Source organism: Schistocerca nitens, chromosome 2, assembly GCF_023898315.1.
Source record: "Schistocerca nitens isolate TAMUIC-IGC-003100 chromosome 2, iqSchNite1.1, whole genome shotgun sequence".
NCBI lineage: Eukaryota > Metazoa > Arthropoda > Insecta > Orthoptera > Acrididae > Schistocerca > Schistocerca nitens.
The window spans coordinates 943,690,439-943,703,957 of NC_064615.1; the positions used below are offsets into that span (position 1 = coordinate 943,690,439).

Genomic DNA, 13,519 nt, shown 5'->3' on the forward strand with positions numbered 1-13,519 from the left:
ATGAGTAGCAGTCTATCCTTTTCATAATATTGTCATTTTTAAATTTTCAGTTTTAACATACTGATGCTCTTGAAGAATATTTTGGATTTTGTGGTATTTTCTATTTCATCCTAATTTCTTTCATGACTGATATACTCTCTTTTCCTTGCCTTAGTAAGTTCCCTGTCATGTCTCTGTTTCTCTTCAAAAATTAGTTTAATTGTCTTCTGTAGACTTCTGAATAAATTTTCTGATCCCCATAGCACTCCACATTAAACCAAGAATTTTTAGTTAGTACAATCTGTCACCACTACCCTGATGATGTCTAAATGAAGCTGTAGTGTTGACATATGAACATTGTCTTCAGCATACCAATGTAATAAAGACCGTGTTTCTCAGTTGGTGAGTTCAAAGTTTTTTCAAAACTGTGAATCCTAGACAAACTGGTAACTCATATTTATTGATCCTTTTGTAATTCATGGGGTCAGCAGAAGAAAGTGCAAACCCATAAGAGTGTATTTTGAGTTATTGCATGTTATATGTTTAGTTTAACTCAAAGACAAGATCATAAATGCAATGAAACAATAATATACATAGTAGGCAGCAGTATCTAGCAGAATATATGGAACTACTTATTGCCAGCATTCATTGTTAAACAAACAGGTAGTGTGATCAGTCTAACCCTTACCAAATTGAGGATTCCACTTTGTTCTGCTGACCTCTTCAATTCCAAATTGACCTTTCGCTTGATTCAAGTGCAGTGTTTTTTCTGTGCACTTAGTAAGGTGCTTGCATTAGTGAATATCTTACATTTTAGAGAGAAGGTAACTGATGGATGTATGATTTTTATGTCTTGCTTGCCTCTCTTATTGTGAATTACAGCATTGTTCCAATTTTGGGAGATTGTCTCCTTTCAAAGACATTCTCTAAATGATTTAGCAAATTTCCTCATATTACTTTCCTTTCAGCTTCTGTCATTTAAAGAAATCTTTGAATGCTTATACAATTTTCTCCTTTTTACAGTTACTGCATTATCTTTCTACATCCAAAAGACATACTCTGCAGTTCACACCAAAGTGCTTGACAGAGGATTCATAAAACTCCTTTCAGACAATTTCTTGACCTTTCCACTCTTGAACAGCATGTGGGAAAAATTAACACCTAAATCATTCTGTTTGAGCTCTAATTTCCCATATTTTATTATGATGGTCATTTTTCCCTGTGCATGTTGGAGTCAACAAAATATTTCACATTCAAAGGAGAAAGTTGGTGATCAAAATTTCTTGAGAAGCTCATACCACTACGAAAAATGCCTTTGTTTTAATTATAGTTACCCCAATTCACTTATCGTATCTGTGAGACTCACCCCTCCTATGTGATAATACAAAATAAGCTGCCTCCTTTGATATTTTTCAGTGTCCTCTATCTATCCTTTTTGGTAAGGATTCCATACCACATAAAAATAATCCAGAAGAGGACAGACAAGAATAATATAGGCAGTCTCTTTAGTAGATTTGTTGCATCTTCTTAGGGTTCTGCCTTTCCCACAACATTTTCTTTGAGATGGTTCTAATTTAAGTTGTACATAATTATTGTAATCCATCATTATTTAGTTGAACCAACAACCTATTAATTTGCATGATTTATCATGTAACGAAAATTTAATGGCTTTTAAATTTTTATTTTTTTACTCTATGGAGGGTCAGTTGCCTCTTTTTTGCATCAAACAAATATCTTGTTTAAATCATTTTGCAATTCAGTTTGATCTTCTGATGACTTTACTTCTGATGAGTTTTCTAGATGGTAAATGACAGCATCATCAAACAACCTATGGGGTTATAGATAACACTTGCTTGGGGAACCCAGGTATAACTTCTGTTTCACAAGAATAACAACGTGAAAAGTATAGCTTGATACCTCATAGAGGAGACACTGAGTGGGAAACATGCACAATGGACTGCTAGACATTATTAGCTATGAGGGTATGTCCTTCATTAGACGTAGTGAAAATGAGACATTCACACATTTACATATACGTGACTCACAGGCACATACCCACTATCATCCATTTTCCATTGTTTGATCTGTTTCATTCGATGACTTCTCATTTCCCATTAATTATTGAAAACTGCAACCTATTTCACAGGAAAACATGAATACAGTCACACAACTGAGACAATAGTCATGGAATTTAATTAGAAACTGCTTGTGAGGAATGCTGTCAAAAGGTTCCTGGAAATCTAGAAACATGGAATCAGCTTGTGATCCTCTGTTGATTACTTTGTGTGAATAAAGAGACAGTTGAGTTTCATAAGAATGATATTTTATGAATCTCCGGTATTTATGTGTTTATATATCATTTTTGTCAAGGTATGAGGGTGATTCAAATGAAAACCTTGGAAGTACCATAAAATTTCAAAACTTTGTGTGATGGAGTTGATAGGTGGCAGTAGTGTTCCTTGAGGTTCAGAAAGTGGCTGACAGGTGGCAGAGTGAAGCAACAATGCAGAAGAAGGAAGCAGTATCCACAACAAGATGGCTACCCCACTGTCAACATGCTCTGTGATTGAGCAGCGACCTGTGATGCATTTTTTATATAGTGAAGTTGTCAAACCAATCAAAATCCATTTCAAAAGGACAGTGCAGTACGTTGATTCATGTTTGTCATTGAAGCAAGTTTAAAAGTGGTGTTAATTATGTGGAGGATGCCCCAAGACCAGGGCAGGTTCACCACGTAGTGACGGATGGGAACATTGTGTTAGTGAAGGAGCTTGTAAAGGAGAATGAACACAAAACTTTGAACAAAATAGCAACAAGTTTGAAGATTAGTATTGGGTGAGTGCAGAATATTGTTCACAGTGTACTACACTTCAATAAAGTGCCTGGAAAATGGATGTCTCGTTACTCAACTGCTACATTGAAAGACTGATGCGTTGATGCCTGTGAAGAACTTTTGCATCATTTCCACACTGAAGGTGATGCATTTTTGGAAAAAAACATTACAGGTGGTGTGACTTGGGTCTACTATTACCAACCAGAAATGAAAAAGTCGAGCTAGGAATGGAGCCACAGCTCATCGCTGAAACCAAAAAAATTCTGAGTTCAACCGTCTGCTGGAAAAGTTATGCTCTTTCTCTTCTGGGATGCAAATCGAATAATTTCAGAGCATTACATGGATACGGGAGTGACAGTAACTGATACTTCTCATTCAAACATGCTGAAAAATTGACTTTGCTCTGCAATCAGGAGTAAACCATGAGGACTTCTGACTTAAAGCTGTAGCATGACAAGACGGCTGACCATGTACAGCCCATAAGATAGTTGAGACTATTCAGAAAATTAAATTTGAATGCCTGGTACATCCTTCTTATTCACTGGACGTTGCTTCTAGTGACTTTCACATGTTTGGTACACTCACAGAAGCAATGGGAGGCAGACATTTCAGAAGTAAGGATGAGCTGAAAACCATGGTCCACAACTGGCTACACACATGACCAATTCAGTTCTTTCGTCATGGTATCTGTGCACTTCTGAAGTAGTGGAATACATGAATTCAATATCAGGGAGACTATGTTGAAAAATGAGATGTAAATTTTATATTCATTCCAGAATGAGATTTTCACTCTGCAGCAAAGTGTGCGCTGATATGAAACTTCCTGGCAGATTAAAACTGTGTGCCCGACCGAGACTCGAACTCGGAACCTTTGCCTTTTGCGGGCAAGTGCTCTACCATCTGAGCTACCAAAGCACGACTCACGCCCGGCCCTCACAGCTTTACTTCTGCCAGCACCTCGTCTCCTACCTTCCAAACTTTACAGAAGCTCTCCTGCGAACCTTGCAGATTTTCACTCTGCAGCGGAGGCGCTGATATGAAACTTCCTGGCAGATTAAAACTGTGTGCCCGACCGAGACTCGAACTCGGGCCCTTTGCCTTTCGTGGGCAAGTGCTCTACCATCTGAGCTACCAAAGCATGACTCACGCCCGGCCCTCACAGCTTTGCTTCTGCCAGCACCTCGTCTCCTACCTTCCAAACTTTACAGAAGCTCTCCTGCGAACCTTGCAGAACTAGCACTCCTGAAAGAAAGGATATTGCGGAGACATGGCTTAGCCACAGCCTGGGGTATGTTTCCAGAATGAGATTTTCACTCTGCAGCGGAGTGTGCGCTGATATGAAACTTCCTGGCAGATTAAAACTGTGTGCCCGACCGAGACTCGAACTCGGGACCTTTGCCTTTCGCGGGCAAGTGCTCTACCATCTGAGCTACCGAAGCACGACTCACGCCCGGCCCTCACAGCTTTACTTCTGCCAGCACCTCGTCTCCTACCTTCCAAACTTTACAGAAGCTCTCCTGCGAACCTTGCAGAACTAGCACTCCTGAAAGAAAGGATATTGCGGAGAGATGGCTTAGCCACAGCCTGGGGGATGTTTCCAGAATGAGATTTTCACTCTGCAGTGGAGTGTGCGCTGATATGAAACTTCCTGGCAGATTAAAACTGTGTGCCCGACCGAGACTCAAACTCGGGACCTTTGCCTTTCGCGGGCAAGTGCTCTACCATCTGAGCTACCGAAGCCTGGAAACATCCCCCAGGCTGTGGCTAAGCCATGTCTCCGCAATATCCTTTCTTTCAGTAGTGCTAGTTCTGCAATATTCGCAGGAGAGCTTCTGTAAAGTTTGGAAGGTAGGAGACAAGGTGCTGGCAGAAGTAAAGCTGTGAGGGCCGGGCGTGAGTCGTGCTTCGGTAGCTCAGATGGTTAGAGCACTTGTCCGTGAAAGGCAAAGGTCCCGAGTTCAAGTCTCGGTCGGGCACACAGTTTTAATCTGCCAGGAAGTTTTATATTCATTGTTAGAATTAAAAATATTATCACTTCTAAGGTTTTCATTTGAATTACCCGTGTATTTCATAATGTTTGAACACAGTATAGATTCCAGAATGCTAGTGCAGATCAATGTCAGTGATACAGGTCTGTTATATGGTGGATTACTTATATTTCGTTTCTTGTGTACTGGTGTGACTTGTGCAACTTTCCAGTCTTTAGGTACAGATCTCTCAGTGAGTGAACAGGAGCTATTTTTCAATTCAATTCAATTCAATTCAATTTTTATTATCACATAACATGCCTTATACAATCAAAGATTGTGACATAGGTGACTTGTCAGTTTTACACTATATATAACAATACTAAAAATGGACAATAAACTAATAATATACATAATGTAACATCTTCAAAGAGGTATTTTAATTACAATTATAATGCATTGTTACCATTCATGAAATCTTCTACACTATAGTAACATTTATCTTTCAGATATTTTTCCAGGTCTCTTTTGGTACCTTTTACATTTGGGTCATCCATATCTTTCCATATTTTATTTACAAATTTCATGCCCATATAGTATGGGGTTTTTTCATATGATTTTAAACAGTGGGTAGGTAACATGTAGCTCGTTCTATGTCTAGTATCATATTGATGCAAGAAGAAGTTGCCCTCAAAAAGTTGTGGGTTTCTTTTCGTGAAAGTGAGAGTTTCATAGATGTATATGGTTGGAATGCTCATTAGATCCAGTTTTACAAATAAAGGTTTGCAGTGTTGCTTTGGTTTTGCTCCCACCATTGCTCGGATGATTCTTTTTTGTAGTCTAAAAGCTCTAAGTAAATTTGTTTTTTCAGACCCCCAGAAAATTATACTATACCTAATGACTGAAACAAAATATGCATTATATACAGTTTTTCTTACAGCTAAATCAGTAATACTATACAAGATATTCATAATATATACAAGGCTATTCAGTCGACCCAGTATGTTGTCCACATGGTGACTCCATAACAGGTTTTTATTGACTAACACGCCAAGGAATTTGACACAGTCTGCAGTCTCTAATTTTTTGTCCATATATCTTATTTCACTTATAGACTGTGCAGATTGTTTTGTGGTAAAATGAAAAATTTCTGTTTTTGTAAAATTTAATGTCAAGTTATTGTTTTTGACCCATGCCTCCACTTACCCAAGTGTTTGTTCAATATGACGAATTAGGTCTACCTCATTTTTACAACAGACTACAGCTGTTGAGTCATCTGCAGAGAGGATAGTATCAGACTGGACCTGACATGGCATATCATTAATATAATATAGAAAAAGCAGTGGCCCTAATATTGAACCTTGTGGAACACCTAATTGAGTGTTTTTCCAGCCAGAGAGAAATTTCTTGCCGTTGATGTTAATAAGTACTCTTTGTTTTCTGTTTGCCAAGTATGATGACATCCAGCTAAGAGATTTGCCTTGAAAACCATAGCGTGCCAATTTTTGGAGAAGCAGGTCATGATTTACTGTGTCGAAGGCTTTGGACAGGTCACAAAAGATGCCTGACACACACATTCTATCATCAAGACATCTGCTGACTTTTGTGACTAATTCATTTATTGCATGGATTGTCCTGCGGCCTTTTCTGAAACCATATTGATTGCCTAAGATAATGCTGTTAGATGAATTGTGATTTTCAATCTGATCACATGCAGCTCTTTCAAATATTTTTGAGAAAATTGGTAACAGTGAGATTGGCCTATAGTTGCCCAATTCATCTTGTTTGCCTTTTTTATGTATGGGCTGAACTTCTGCATATTTTAATTGATCTGGGAAACATCCCTCATCAAATGATTGGTTGATTATGAAAGAGAGTGGATATGCAATACTGTGATGGACTATTTTTATTATTTCAGTGGGGACCTCATCCCACCCCACAGATTTTGAATTTTTTAGGGACATTATGATTTTGATGACATCTGAGATGGAAACATGAGAAAACTTAAAACATGTGCAATTGATATCTGTCATATTGGGCTTTGTATTTGGTGGTGAACAGTCACCAAATTTGTTACAGTTTACGAAAAAGTCATTGAATGATTCACAAATGGCACTGGGTTCTGTAACAGCTCTACCATTTATCACTATTTTAGAAGGGCATTTTCTCTCTGCCTCACTGCCAACTTCACTTCTTGTAACAGACCAAACAGCTTTTGATTTGTTTTTTGCATTTGAAATGAAGTCATTATTTGCAGTACGTTTTGCTAGTTTAACTATTTTCTCAAATGTTTTTTTGTATGTGCTTACATACTTAAGAAATTGAGGGCTTCGATTTACTTTTGCCTCCATATGCTCTTTCCTCTTAGTAGCACTAGACACTCTAATTCCTTTTCTTACCCAGGATCTACTTTTTTGGGACCTGGTCCTCACTGTTACAAAACAGAAGCATTCATTGAATATACCCAAGAATTCAGTTAAAAAGTTATTGTAATTGTCACTTGTGGAAGTGTGTTTGCTGACTGTCCACTTGGTTTGGCTTAGTTTTTTGCAAAATACTTCCACATTTTCTTGACTGAAATTCCTACATCTTTTTGTTGTGCAGACTGAATTTTGCTTCGGTAGTGATACAAATAGTGCTTTATGGTCCGATACTCCTAAATCTAGAAGAAACTTTTCTTTTACATAATAATTATAACTACTTACAATATTGATATCAATATAATAGAGGGAAACATTCCACATGGGAAAAATATATCTAAAAACAAAGATGATGTGACTTACCGAACGAAAGCGCTGGCAGGTCGATAGACACACAAACAAACACAAACATACACACAAAATTCAAGCTTTTGCAACAAACTGTTGCCTCATCAGGAAAGATGGAAGGAGAGGGAAAGACGAAAGGATGTGGGTTTTAAGGGAGAGGGTAAGGAGTCATTCCAATCCCGGGAGTGGAAATACTTACCTTAGGGGGAAAAAAGGACGGGTATACACTCGCACACACACACATATCCATCCACACATATACAGACACAAGCAGACATCTGTCTGCTTGTGAGATGTCTGCTTGTGTCTGTATATGTGTGGATGGATATGTGTGTGTGTGCGAGTGTATACCCATCCTTTTTTCCCCCTAAGGTAAGTCTTTCCGCTCCCGGGATTGGAATGACTCCTTACCCTCTCCCTTAAAACCCACATCCTTTCGTCTTTCCCTCTCCTTCCCTCTTTCCTGATGAGGCAACAGTTTGTTGCGAAAGCTTGAATTTTGTGTGTGTGTTTGTGTTTGTTTGTGTGTCTATCGACCTGCCAGCGCTTTCGTTCGGTAAGTCACATCATCTTTGTTTTTAGATATACTTACAATATTGTCAATACGTGTTGCAGAGCTTGCTGTAATTCTTGTATACTGATCGAAATTGAGATTTAGCCCATTTGTGGCTACCAGGTTCTTTAAGTGTGAAGAAAATTTGTCATCAGTCCTTACATCTATGTTGAAGTCAGCACATATAACAACTTTCTTGTACAGTTTCTCACATTTTAATTTATGTAGCAATGTATCAAACTTATCTAAAAATACAGAGCTTATATGGTACCCAGGGTGTGATATATGCTGATAATTAGTTTGTTATACTCTTTAAGTTCTGTACAACTACTTTCAAATGTGCCTTCTTCATTCAGATGGCTAAAATTCTGTCTGATATCATAGTCTACCATGGAATGAACTAGTATGCAAGAGCCTCCATACCCATTGGTCCTACAAAAGCTGGTAGACAGTTTATAACCTGTAAGTTTATTTAGGAGACTGATATTTTCAGATTTTAGCCAATGTTCATTAAGGCATATTACTTTCACAGATTGTTTCACACTTTCTAGCAAAATTTCTATATTATAAAGCTTCCTGATCATTCCTTCAGACAGACCTCTTATGTTCAAGTGCATAATGAAATTACTACTGCATATATTATTAGGTAGAGGGTCTTTAAAACTAATTTGACTATAAAGTAACGGAACGTCCACCTGAGTGTTGACTGCTTGTTCTGGATTCGTTGTATTGGGCCAAATTCGGAAAGAACTGGCCCCCTTCATCAGTTTCCCTGTGTGTGAGCATCTGGATGATGAGTAGGTACAGTTTTATTGATGATAATTTCAGTCTTTGCTGTGTGTTCTGAGGCTGGTTGTGGCACCGTCTCATCTTCTGGACGTGATGTTTCTGTTTGAGCTGGCGCTGTGGCTGTGATCATCAGCATACTCTGAAAGGAACCTGGTTGGTATACAATTTGAACCATAGACTCATCTCTGTTAAGTAACCTGAGTTGTTCACTACACCAAAGGTATCTACTTCTAAATTACTCACACTGGGAGCTGTCTTGATTTGAATGTTGGAATTTATTGCATCTTCTTTGGTGAAGAGATTTTGGTAAACAATATTTAGTAACCCCACTATTGTGGTACTGTCATTGGTAACATTATCATTGCTATTTCACGGTGAAGATTTGATTGTCTCGTGCTACTAATATATTTTACACATGACCAGAATTGCATTGGATTGTTTGCTTGATTTAGAGACAGAGTTTCTTTGTGGAACTATTAAAAATATCTCACATTGAAAACCACATTAAATTTCAAGCTTCTGTAAAACTTTGCCAGCCTTGGGGATCTTTGCTGTCTTTTTTTTTTTTTTTTTTTTTTTTTTTTTTTTTTTTTTTTTTTGGCATGATTTTTTCATTGCTTTTGCCACAGTGTTCTGGCCAGTCTTGTGTACTGTGGGGGCTCAGTTCCCTCTCTTATTAATTTATTTGGTATAAATCTGTCAATCACTGTCAATACCATTTCTCTGAATGTGAGTTACATTTGGTCTGCACTTACATAGCTAGTTTGGAAGGAATGCTGGCTGTCTCTTAGTAACCATTAAGCAAATTTTTATGTGCTTTCTTTAAACAGATATATTTAACACTTATTTTTGGTGGATTTGGATATTGTGTACTACAACCAACTTATAGTTACAAATTCCTGTGTTTGCCATGATGCTCTCTATTTGCTCAGGATTGTATGTTGCTAAGAGGTATAGTGTGTTATTGCAACCATTTATACTTTGAGTGGGCTCTTGAACTAATTGCTCAAAATAATTTTTGGAGCAAGCATTTAGTAAAATTTTGGATGATGTTTTATGCCTACCGCCAACTATAAACATGTATTTTTGCCAACGTATTGAGGATAGACTGAGGTCTCCCCAACCTATAATTTTATGAGTTGGGTATATATTCAAAATGAGGCTGAGATTTTCCTTGAAAATGGCAACAGACATGCCAGCATCAACCGAATTTAATATATCCTTTCAGAACACTCTTACATCCTTGGTTAAAAATTTTGGCTGGATTTATCTCTGACATTAGTCAGCTTTCAGTACCTATAACATTTTCTGCTTCTCTGCTTCCTATGAGCACTTGGAGCTCTGGTTCTTTTCTAATATAGCTATAGCAATTTACAATTCCTAGATGTTCCCTCATCCTGTGTTTGACCTGCACCTTTGGGACTACAATATGAATGCGGATTTGCTATGTGTACCCCTGTTGTCATTGTATTTTTCTTGTCCCTTGAAGACATTGCCAAATAATTTTCTTTAGTTCAGATTATTCTATCATGTTCTTATTATTATGTGCTTGAGATTCTCACATCCTCTTAAACAATTTTGTTTTTTCATTTGAGATTTTCTTTTCTTTTGTCTTCTTCATACCCACAACACCTTAATATTTGTCTGTGTCATTACAGGTGAAGGTAAAGCTGTCCAGAAGCCAGAGATTGGTTTCAGAACCACATAGTTTTACTAGGCGTTCTCTTGCCTTCCTCCATCATTACACAGCCAGTTATAGGGGTACCTACAGTTTAACATGAACTCCAAACCACAGTGCTACTCAACATTTTTCACATACAAAAATCATTACCTGAGGTGAATGAAGTGATAATTCACAGAAAAATCTTTGGATTAATTGGGGAATCAGCTGTAGTACTTTGGATTTATGCTTTTTATTTCTTTAATGTTCACTGTTAATTTATTGCATAATGCCCATGTGTACACATCCTTGAGGGTTTCATGGCTTTCTCAACTAGGTGTCATCTGAAATGTGGATTATCTCTACCTTTGCACTGTATTCTCTAAGGAGGAGTGAAACCAATTGTTAGCTATTTCTCTTATACATAACACTTCTAATTTGTTTAGTAGTGTTTTGTGGTCAACAGTATCAAAAGATTGGGACAGGACTAGATCTGTGTTTGTAACACAGCCATCCCTGTTGAGAGCTTCGAGCACCAATTTTGTGAATTTTGTTATACAAGATATTGTACTTCTGCTACTTCAGAAGCCAAATGGTGCTTCGCTAAGAAGGTTGTGTCTGTTTAGTCATTACTCTGTCTTTTATGATTGATTGCATTATTTTTACAATCATGAGAGCAGAGAAACTGGCTTATAATTAGGGTGATCAGATGCAGACATATAAAAAAAGAAGACAAACAACTTCAAAAAGGAGGACAAAGGTAGAAGAAAGAGGACACTTGGAAATATACAGTCAAATTTAATAAATGAATTAATTAGTAGACATAACACACATTCCTCAACTTTTATTGGTACTTCTCTTAAGATCCAGTTTCCTGTAGAAGTGTAGGCTTGCCTAGCAGATATCTGTAAAAAAGATACAGAGGAAAAATCTTTTGAATCATACTGAACCATCAACATACCGTAAACAGATTCAAGATTCAACCTATCCCTGTCATCAGTCTACTGTGCTGTAATGAGGTAAAATACTCTTTCTGCATTTGCATTGTGCCCTGTTATACTGAAAAAGTATTCAGCAAATTTTAACAATTCTGAATGACAATCAACTGCCTTACTTTCACAAAAATACTTGGCCCATTTTTTTAACACAAAATAACGTACTAGATTCAGGATAATTACTGTTCCATTTCAGAAACTGCCGAAAATTACAGAATTGGTCGAAACATTTTACGTCTTCAACTTCAGAAGCTTTACATTTGTGTTGCAAATGCAAAAGGCTTTTTTTATGCATTTGAAACAGGAAAAGTCATCATACATGCAGAGCCACCATTTTAAATATTCACGGTACAACTGATAATGCTACATAGCTTCCTCCATAAAAAGTTAAACTTCTTCTGTTGCGATTTTTACCATCTGTTTAACCTTCAGGCAAATGAATTTTTCATTTAATCAGTCCTGAAGAACCTCATAAACAGAATCTAAAATTTTAATCACTTCAAGCACAGAATTGTCCTCCTTTTCTAGTTGCAGAATATTTGAATTGAAGACAGATGTCAGTGAATGCAAATGCCAGATGTAGGCTTCATTTAACCTATTCTCAAACAACTGAAACAAAACATTTAGTGTCTTTAGTTCCTTTCAGACAGAAAGTAAGATTTTGAGCAGGATACATTTCCAGTACCCTTTCAGTGGCTTGTAAAAAAGACAACCACCTAGTTTTCATTTGAGATAGAACTGGTTTTTAAATTACCTCAACAAATTCACACAATGAGTGTAACTGTTCCATCCTAACAGAGTAAATAGAAAAATAATTATGAATTTTCACAATGACACACTCGAAACAACAGCTTCAATGAGCTGGACATCCTACAGTGATTAAAATCTCATTGTTCAAAGATATCTTTAATCTGCTGTATATATTATTCCCTTCCTTGCCATTTATACCCTCACTTATTACCAATATCCAAATGTTGTAGTGTTTCTGTAATATACTGTGTGACAGTCCAGATATTTCATTTGAAGTAGATTGTAGCTCAATTACTTTTGTTTTTAAATCACATTGTTTGTAGTCAAAATATTGAATAAGAGTGGGGAACATTTTTATATTGCCATGGTTACTTCCATCAATTGAGACACCAAAACAAGATATGCTGCTCAAAGCTTCCATGGTTACATTCAAGGCACATGTGGTAATTACAGTGTTCATAATGCTTTGAACTTTTTTTGTGGCTAGGGAGATCTTTTTAGCAACATATGAATATAATAAATGGCTTCATTTAATTTTGGCATGACCTATAGCCTAGAATGATGCCTAATGTTATGGAATGCTAGTGCTCCTTCTCCAACAAGAATTTGGTGACTTAAAGCAGAAGTAGAGTGCTGTTGCTGAAATAATGGTCCATCCTAGACACTGAACTATAAACCTTAAGATTTTCCTTGTGCTTCTGAATGGTAGTATGATGTTCAAGATCTTGGCCACCTAGTGAAAGAAATTTAAAATAGTTCAGTGACATAGTGACATGCATTTCATTTTATAATATTTAAATAAATTAAATGATGTTTATGTATGCTATGCAGAACTGCAGAATTTTATTGTCAATTTTTCTCATTCAGTTTTCTGAATACAAATAAACTGAATTGCCAAGAAGCCATGAATAAAACCATAATAATAAAATAATCTGTTTCACTATTTTGTAGTTTTATTGGCCACTGATACATAAGTTCCAGCTCCACATATTTTACATTCTGCTTCTATTCAGTTCTCCATTTCTTGAAAGCAGGGTGTTTGTGAGAAAGAACATCTGAGAATGTACACTTGTGTTGAGGCACTGCCAGATATTTTATAAAACTCACTCTTTTACAATAAACAGCAAATCACTTGCACCTGAGTACTGAGTACATGACATAAAACCTATAATGCCAAGCCGAGCCAATGTGAATCTGGTACTGCAAATATGGAATGGAAATTTTA

General features: G+C 36.9%; 1 protein-coding gene across 1 annotated transcript in view; it reads left to right on the forward strand.

Annotated features, from left to right (window-relative positions):
* The window catches only part of LOC126234725 (tubulin glycylase 3A-like), a 172,161-nt gene that overhangs the window by 28,479 nt on the left and 130,163 nt on the right, over positions 1 to 13,519 (forward strand). The window lies entirely within an intron of this gene.